The 10000-nt window shown below is 39.0% G+C and overlaps 1 long non-coding RNA gene across 1 annotated transcript; it reads left to right on the top strand.

Moving 5' to 3' along the window:
- Nucleotides 1-629: 629 nt before the first annotated feature.
- LOC138831407 (uncharacterized) lies at nt 630-3725 on the top strand. The gene is made up of 3 exons (XR_011373280.1): nt 630-833; nt 2167-2208; nt 3150-3725. It is a non-coding gene; the product is annotated as an uncharacterized lncRNA (long non-coding RNA).
- Nucleotides 3726-10000: the final 6275 nt, after the last annotated feature.

A 10000-nucleotide genomic window follows, 5' to 3' on the forward strand; every position in this document is an offset into this window, starting at 1 on the left:
TAATAATCATTGAATTATGAGTAGACAATGCAGCACCTCTTCCCTTCTCCCCTTCCCCTCGTTCATAAAATATAATAAAAGTTACAAAAATGCTCTTTTGCCTTACAAGGATGTACACCTGTAAAAATGTTTGACTATATGTGTAATGTTTGTTTTTCAATACTTTTTTGATTTTCCCAACTCTAGGTACTTACCTTTATTCCAGGTGACAGCACGCAGAGGCTTCAAGAGCAAACAGAAGATCAGGAAACAAAAACCTAACAATGTCCTAGGAAGTGGATGTCAAAAATACATGCAAGAAGCACATGGCAGGCTGAGAGGTCCCTGAGAGTCAAGATGATTTGTGCAGGATGAGAAAAATAGTGACAAATAAGGCCTGGATCTGAGCTAGGAAGGGCAGTTTGAGGCTATGTCTGGGCCTAGCTGAGGATCTTGGGATTTGACAATATCCACATGTGTATAGAGTGATGTGGGAAGGGAGATTTCAGCCTACAGATTGTCTTTGGGATGATCTTATGTGAGCAAGCAGCTTAAATGTTTAGGCTCTGAGAGATGACACTACCACCCTCATAATGGAATAGAATATGGAACTCTGAGAGCCAAGCAAGTGTAACTAAAATCAACTCAAGCCAGCTCACTTGGCCTGTGGCTCAGGAACAAGAAAGATGCTCTTGTGTTGTTTTCAAAGTTCAAGAGATTCAAGTCTCAGGCATAAATGGTGTAGAGTGCCTCACTCGATGCTGCAGACATTGGATCATTGCTAAACCAGAAACCAATGTCTCAGGCCTTGTTATAAGAAGAAACCAAGAGAAACACAAGGCAACTCCGGCAAGGTAAAGCTATGACAGGAAACCTATTTAATCTCATCCTAGCCCACACTAGAACCTTCTTCTTGTGTACTTTTATATGAGTAGACTGAGAAAATATTTACTGTGTAGTTTTCAATCCAGTCTATTACAATTACTCAATTTAAGTGTACTCCCATTTCCATGTTTCAAAGATCCATTCTTTTTACTACCTCAGTGTGACAATGAGTCAGCCCAAACCCTGAATGTGCCTTATAATATATGCTGCCTGGACTCAGGCTTGCTGGAAATTCTGGTAATGGACCTGGTCCCTGCCGACCAGAAAGGTAGTTCCTTCTATGTTGGAAACTTCCTCCACCACTATAGACAGTGAAGACAAGAGAGCAGTTTCTGGACATTCTGTTTAAAAGTGAGTGTTCCTAAGCCGGGTGCTGGTGGCCCACAACTGTAATCCTAGCTACTCAGGACACTAAGATCTGAGGATTAAGGTTCAAAGCCAGTCCGGACAGGAAAGTCCATGAGAATCTTATCTCCAATAAAGCACTAGAAAACCGGAAGCGGTGCTGTGGCTCAACTGGTAGGGTGCTTACATTGAGTTGACGGGCTGAGGTATAGCATCCAAACCCAGAGTTCAAGCCCCATGACTGACAAAAAAAGTGAGTTTTCCCCTTCAAATCCAAGACTGATGAGACCCCCCTGGCATAATATTAGAATACTTGGTACATCTCTGAGACTGTTTCACTCGGGTCTTATCAAAGGAGCTTGGCTTGAGACAAGGAAGTGCAGTCTTCGAATAATTCCTTAGGACTGGACTGCCAGAACATATCATTTGCCTCATTAGCTAGTGGAGCCTTAATGATTTGCTTGCTGAGAGACTAGGATTAAAGGAATGAGCCAGTCACATCCAACGTCTACCCTCACATAGGAAATCACTATCTTGGAGGCCTTTGAAGGAATATAGACAGAATAAAGGATGCAACTTGAACTTGAATTTGGGGCCTGAGTGCTGTCCCATTCGTAGCATGCTACCAATTGAGCCCCAAGTCCACTTCTGGCCTTTGGCTGGTTAAATGAAGATAAGTGTCTTTAGATTTTACAAACTAGACTGGGTTCAAACTGGCATCAATCTGATCCTCAGATCTCACCCTCCTGATTACTAGGGTTAGAGTCATGAGCCATTCTGCAGTTATTTGGAAAGACGTATATAAGCATACTCACAGAACTTCCATGAAATTGTATAGACATATTTTAACTTTTTTCTGCCATATTTACATTACCATTTGTGACTTAGACAGTCCCATGTGTGTCTTGTTCAGAAAAGGAGAAGCATAGAGTTAACTTCCTTCTTCCATTGGTACAGATGCTTCTACCGTTACTGGGAGGAAGATAAACAAGTGAAAAAGTAAGTGGACATTGGCACAAAGAAAAATTTTGTCTTTTGAAACTTGGTACCTTTGACGTTTATGAATCAAAGTCAACTTTCTTCTTTGCACACCAGTTGTGATTTTCACCAGAGGGTTGAGGTTTGGCACGTCAGTGGATAGCAGCTTACACAGTTGTGGATGTGGTTGTGGTTTTGGACTCTCATGGATGCCAGAGAGGGCTGTGTATAACAAGTCAAATTCAGTGGGGAAACAGCTTTCTCTTTCTATCACAGGGAGAAATTTTTAAGATTATATTTGAGAAATTTCTAGAAGTGGGTTGTGAGGAGCATCCTGCTTGCAGGAGTCTCTTCCCAATTCCCCACATGCAAATCCTGCCAGAAAGAGGCTATAGTACAAGGCTCAGGATGGGGAGGGTGGGCTCTCATTTTCCTTGTCACAAATCTGCCCACAGCATTGTTTGTTCTATCCTCTCTATGTGGTGGACTTCTACCCTGATGATTTCTATGCACCTAAGAACCATGACACCCTGAAAGAACTTACACAGTATGTCAAGATCAACATGATCTCTTCAGACCTGCACTTCTGCTTACATATTCTTCTGGACCAGCTGGAGGAACCCAAGACCCCTGAGACCAAGAAAAAGAGGAAGAACTCATTGTTTAGATGCCTTAGGGATCATGAGGAGGGATAGAACCTGGGTCTCTAGGGATGGGCCCAATTGGTCAAGAGACCTTAGTACTCCTCAGTTTGGCAAAATGTCCTTTTATGGATATTCTATGCCAAGTAATATCTGTTCTCCTTTTGATAGAACTAGGAAGTAGCCACTCATTAGAATCACCCTACATTCTCATCAGTGTTAAGTCCAAACTCAAATTCTACAGCTTCTCCCATGGTACTTTAGCCACACCTTAACTTCTAGGGTCTACTTTAAGATTTCTGTACCTATTTCCATTCTCAGGTTTGCATCACCATAAAGCAGCTCCTGCAGAACTCCAAATAAAGAACCCATCAGTGGTGTCGTCTATGGTGACTGATAGAGATTGGAAGATCTCCAGAAAGCATGTGAACATGGAGGTTTTTTTTCAATTTGTAGAAAGGCCCAAGTAAGTTTTGAGTCCTATGGACATCACACTGGTTCTGAACCCCACATGTGATGCAGGCATACCTGCACATACCACCAAGGAAGAAGACGTTCCAGAATGTTTTCTATTGATGTTAACAATCCTGCTAGATTGGCACCAAACCAATCAAAAAAACACGTCTTGGTGTGCAGGGTAAATGTGTGCTAATGGAAAATGACCCCAGTCTATGTTCAAGAAACCAATAAGTGAGGTCCAAAATCTAGATTCAGTAGAGGAAAGGGAATCTTTCCCCACAATACCCAGACCAATCTGACCTCTTACAGGGGATTCAATTTCCAATTGAGAAATTAGAATTTGTCCCTACCTGGACTCAGGAAGAAAACCCTGTCTTTAATGAGGAAGTAGATCTCTTTGAGGACTCTGAGGGAGAATTTCTGATGTCTTCTCCTTTTCCCGAGACAATCCTTATTTTTCTTTTTGTCCTGATTGTTGTAAAAGGTTCATCCTTTTCATTTTTTAACTTTATTAAAACATATTTTTGACATATTCTAAAATTCATGATTCCTAAATATATTTCTTTTTAATCCTACAATCTGAAGCATCGTGCATATGTGTTCTGTGTGTGTGGCGGGGGGGAGGAACACAGAGTGACGGGGCTGTATTAGAGAGCCTACTGGATATAATGGGAACTGTTAAATACACAGGGAGTGTCAAGGAAGCCAGGCCATGCCTGCATGGGGCGATAAGGTGGCTATAAAAGCTCTAGGACATAGCAGATCAGAGGTCCTAGAAAGCTTTCCTGTCAATTGGGACAAATGCCACAATACTCATTGTGGTATGTGGGACTCTCTTCCAAAAGTGAGTTCGAATTTGAATACAACTTCATTGTGCTTTGGGCAAATATGGAAGAAAAATTTGTCTCCAATATTATAAAAAAAAGTCTACTTAGGGCTGAAAATATTTGACAAAATATATAGAAAATATGTATACTGGAAAGCAAAAGCCATAATCAATAGCAAAAAGAAGGCTTACATAGATGTACAAACACAAAATCAGGAAGAAAAAATACTCCACATTTAAATCAGTTATATGTAAATACATGTTATATTCTTGAAGTTATATATAGTATATTACATAATGTATAAGACTGAATATGATTTTTCCAACTACAAAGACATTTAAATTTTAGACTTGAGATTTTTTGCACAAAATATTAGTGTAAATATTATTGAGGGGAAGTAGTGATATAATTTGATTATAATTATAAGAATATATATGTGTGTTTCTAGATATAACACTGATTATAAATAGATGAATAAACATATAAATACATTTGTATATATCTGTCTATGAAGTTAATAAAATGAAAGTTAATGTAATGAAACTGATTATAGTATGTATAAAAAGTGGAGTGCATGAGACTCAGTCCTGTAATGCTAGTTATGTGGGAAGCTGGGTTCTGAGTTTTAGTATCACTTACAACCAAGTCATAGATTTTCAGAGGAGGCCTGGGCCCTCCAGTGTAGCAAATAAACACATAGGCAGTGGGGTCACACTCCCTTACCCCAGAGGAAAGTCAGTAGAAATCAGGACAAGCCTCTTATCTTATGACAGTCTATTCATTTCCTGTACAAACATGGCCATTTGTAGAACATCAGATGGAAAGTTGGCATTCCCTCCAAAAGGTTCTAAAAAGAGCCTTCCAAACTGTAGTCTCTGACTATACTGAAAACCTTATTTCCCTTCCCAAGATGAAAACACATAGAAATATGGCAAGGGCTCAAGCGAGATGGTCAAAGACTTACAAATACATAAAATTATATACTCTGTTTCAGTAATTCATTGACAAATCATCAAAGGCATGTCTTTATTTTTTTAAAGGAAAATGAAACCTACTCTGAGTTTATCAGGAACTGGATGATAGTTTGGTTGTTGAATTGTTGAATGCACTCCTGGGCATAGGAGACACATATCTTGGGGACATTTTTGTCGTGGTTGGTGTCCTCACGCAGCTTCACAATACAATGGCCATAATTTCTATGATGTCACAGCCACCTTTGCCATAGCAGCAAATAGGTGTCAGGCACTGATTTTGCCCTGAAGTGGACTCAACAACAGCAAAAGGCACTATTACAGGTGTTGGAGAAACAGAAGTGAATGTGGCTCTCTCCTCAGCAATTTCATGAGGTAAAGAAAACCAGAAATCTTACTGATAATTTCTATAAATCAAAGACATAAAATTGGTGATTTTTGTGGCAACAACTTCGTATTGGGGATATTGATAGGAGAGCCATCATCCAGGCAATTATCTAGGAGCAGGTACTCCAGACAGTAAGAACAGCAAGTACATCGCCCATTGATGGGAATGGAGCTGATTTGTTTCAGAAAAGGAAAACAGCACTGACATGCTTGCTTGTGAAGTAAGAATGGAAAGGTACAAAGAAGAAAAAGATCTGAAATGAAGATAGGTATAAATTAGATAGATATTGGATGCTGCCGATTACAAGAAGAAAAGTTCTGATTTTAGTTTAAATCTAACAACCCACTGGAACCAAAGTGCTACAATAGTAGTCAGACACAACTGATTCAGTAAAGAATACTTTTAAAATGTGATTCTAGCTGGGCTCTGGTGGCTCACAACTGGAATCCTAGTTACTCAGTTGACTGATATCTGAGGATCAGGTTTGAAGCAAGTCCAAGGAGGAAATTTGGTAAGACTGATTTCCAATTAACTACCAGAAATATGGACATGAAGCTGTGGTTCAACTGGTAGTCACTATCCTTCAGGAAAAAACTAATGGACAGCACCCAGGCCCTAGGTCCAAATCCCAGGACTTCACAAAACAAAGAAGCCAACAAATAAAATTTGGTGCTGTGATTCATCACTTAGCATTCTGATTCAATATATTTGTTATGAGCCTTGGAAATTTTATCCTTAGCAAATGCTCTTCCCTGATATTTTGCTGCATTACCAGCTTTCAAAGCCCTGACATCACCACTGTCTCCTCCCAGTTAGCATAGCAGTCTACCATTGGAAATTAGAAGATATATATTATTAATTAGAATTCTGATCATCTTTCCACATACATCAAATGAGTAAAAGCCACATTCCATTATTCTGAATGTTTTTAATCTTCCTCTGTTTTAATAAGCATTAAGCCTTAAAAATTCTACAGTGGTTATCATGTTAATTCAATAGTCATTCTTCCACCCAATCTTGTAACATATGTTTATAAAAGGAGAGACTATATGAAAGTGTGCACATTCTACCTTCTAACTATAATATTCTCAAGAAGTAGGATTTTACAGAAACGTCCTGATTGCTTTGCCAAATGACAGGATAAGAGATTTAAATAAGCTACCTAACATCTCAGAAGGAAAATGCTATTGGCTTTACAACAAATTCATTTGACTAGAACTGAGGAAGTGGGTTTCAGGAATGCCAGAGTCAAAGGGTATTATTCAAATCACCTTATCATGAGGTACAAGAAGTCTGTCTAGATCAACCTTCCAGGAAAAAAAGAAATGGAAAGCAATTAATGCTTCTAAAACAAGCCAGTTGGTGTTGGTTCATGCTTGGTATCCTAGCTACATAGAAGTCTAAGATGAAAGGATCTCAATTCAAAGGCTGGCCAGGAAGAAAACTTTCTTCTCTGCAACCAGCAGACAGGAAACCTCAGCTCTGTGCCTGAAGCCCAGCTGGATGACCTTGTCCACAGATATCCAGACACACAAGACCACCCCCATCTGAAATATTATCAAAAACATTCAAACAATATCTCTTGTTTGGGATATAACATTTAAAATATATATGAAAAACATTTCATGGGTTCCAGTTAAAATGTCAGAGTGAAAGTGTAAATATGTACTCACTTAAAGGTAAGTTACTGACAAGAATGATATTAATGGGGCTAGAGGCCCATTTCGTAAATTATCCACTTAACCATCTTTCCTCACAATTTGTCAGTCAGCCTGAACCATGAAATTTTGAATGCAAGGAATGTGTTTGAGCATGTAGCTTGTGAAAGTAATAATGAAAAGCTAAATACTGGAAGCTCAAGCCTGTAAAACTAGTTACTCAGAACCATGAGATACGGGAAACTCAGTTCAAAGACAACTGAGCAAAAAAGACTCCTATCTCCAATTAAACAATAAATGAAGAAAGCTGAGCTGTGCTTCAAATGTTAGAGTACTAGATCGCATGAAATGCTAAGGGACAGTATCTAGGTCCTGAATTCAAGCCCCAGTACTGGCTCTCATACACAAAATGCTCATGACAACACCACAGTATATGCATATGTTAGCAAGGGATGTAGATGAATGGGATGATGACATCATTTACCTCACTTTTCGTCTCAAGCATTCTGTACAGTGTAGCTTAGTCTGTGAAAAGCCCTAGGTTAAATCTTTCCTCAAAATCAGCAGATACATCCTCATTTCCCTCAGCACATTCAAACATACACATAAAAGTGTATATTTTTTGAGCTAATTTTGAAATATATAACCATACACACGTGCTTCAGAATTGTGTACCCTTGTTTAGGTTTCATAGGGAACACAATATATCCAGGTTCTGGCTCACTCTTGTAATCTTAGCTGTTCAGTAATGTGGGATCTGAGGATCACAGTTTAATGCCAACCCAAGCTTATAAATCCTCAAGATCTTACATTCAATTAAGTAGCAAAAAAACAGAAGTGGAGATGTGGTTTGAGTGGCACAATGACAGCATTGAGTAAAATAATCTAGGCAGAGCTCCAGAAGTTCAGTTCAAGCCTGAATACTAGCCCACTAGCCCTCAAAAAGCCAAAAAAAAACCCAAAACACAAAATCAAATATATGTCAAATATTTTGTAACTTTTGTAGCAAAATCCAATGAGGCAACATAGTTTCTGGTTTGTTGAAGATTTGGTGGGGAAACCCCAAATTCAACATGTGTTTAAGTGATGTAACAAACAAGCAACCAAATAAAATTTCCCATTAAAGAATTTTCCTTAGTATTCACTGGGACCCCTGACAAAGGGATTTTTTTCTATGTTTTTGAAAATCACTGGGTTTTTTTTTTCAGTAAGGGAAATAGTTTAAACCTTTACTATAAGTTTAAGAGTCATTGGAAGTGCCAAGTGAAGTGAATGTACGACAAAAAGCACACAATATTATTATTTTCGATGCCTCTGTTGAGACACTACAAACTTGTAATAGGGTGGCCTCTCAGAAAGAGAAGGGGGATGCTCAGCATCACTGGTCATAAAAGAAATGCAAATCAAAACCAAAACCACATTTAGATTCCACTCACCCCAGTTAGAATGGCCATTATCAAGAGAGCAAATAATAACAGATGTGGGAGTGGATGTGGCTAAATGGAACACTACTAAATTGATGGTAGGAATGTAAACTGGTTCACCCACTCTGGAAGGCAGAATGGAGGTTCCTCAAAAAACTAAACATAGAACTACCCTAAGATCTGAAGTAGGCCCTGAGAGGAGACTTGAGCGTGTAGTTTCTTTCATGGCTTTGCCTTTGTTTTACAGATTTTTAGAAGAAGAAAATCCTTTAATCAAGGTTTACTAGAACTTGGTTCCAACCAGCCCAGTTCCTGGAATGGAAAGAATTCCCCTCTGTCCTCCTCCACTTAACAACCTAACTCACTGTTACAGACTCTGTACTGTACTGTTACAGACTGTACACAGTCTGTACACAGTTACAGACTGACCAATGAAACAGATAGATTGTAAACTAGCTCCTACTGGCAACTTACAGAGCTTACCATAAACTGCGACTTTTTCAAGTGCTTATGGTAAACTCCACTAAACTCCTCCTTTGTGTATGCTTACTGTAAACTCTGCCTTTTGTGTGTACTTTACCTTACCCACTGAATTTGTGAGTCATTAACCCAAAAGTTATAAGCGGGTTTAAACAGTCATTATGTGACAAACTCTAACTTGATTGGCCACCTGCATGTGGTCTAGTATGACTGTGCAATCTTTTGTGTGTGTGTCAATCTCATTGGTCAACTGCATGACCAGGTTTGACCTCCTGAATTTTGCCTTTAAAAACCAAAGTACATGGGCCCCTAGGGGTCACAGTTCCAGCTCCCGAGACTGTGCTGTGGCCCTAACCAGTCATTGTAGGAGCCTTCTTAATAAAGTCGCTTCTTTGTTAACAACTTTGTTGCAGTGGGCTCTGTCACTCCAGATGACTAGGTGGTCTGGCCTGCCTGAGTAAGGGTCTTCCTACTACAGATCCAACAATCCTACTCCTCAGCAATTATCCAAATGATCTCAAACTAGGGCACAATAAGCTACCAGCACAACTCTGTTCATTTCATCATTGTTTACCATAGCTAAGATACAGATCCAACCCAATTGACTCAATAAATAAATGGACCAAGAAAATGTGGTATATTTACACAATGGAATTTTATACTTCTATCAGAAAGAATGAGAGAGTCCATTTTGTAAGAAAATGGAAAGACTTGGAAAAAAAATCATATTAAGTGAAGAAGACAGGCCCAAAGAAACACGATTTCCCTCATTTGCAATGATTAGTATTAGCCTGTTAGTCCTGAAAGTGGATCATAATAGCTCAGGAGTTATGAACATATATATGAACATACAAAATGATGCAATTTGAAATGAACGCCAAGACATAGAAACAGCAGGTCTTCTTTTATTTAGTTGTCAAGCTTGATGTAGCCAATGTACAGGAGCTAGTTCTTTCTTCTTACTT

The sequence above is a fragment of the Dipodomys merriami genome, unplaced genomic scaffold (genome assembly GCF_024711535.1).
Source record: "Dipodomys merriami isolate MVZ:Mamm:240054 unplaced genomic scaffold, mDipMer1.0.p SCAF_195, whole genome shotgun sequence".
In the NCBI taxonomy this organism is placed as follows: domain Eukaryota; kingdom Metazoa; phylum Chordata; class Mammalia; order Rodentia; family Heteromyidae; genus Dipodomys; species Dipodomys merriami.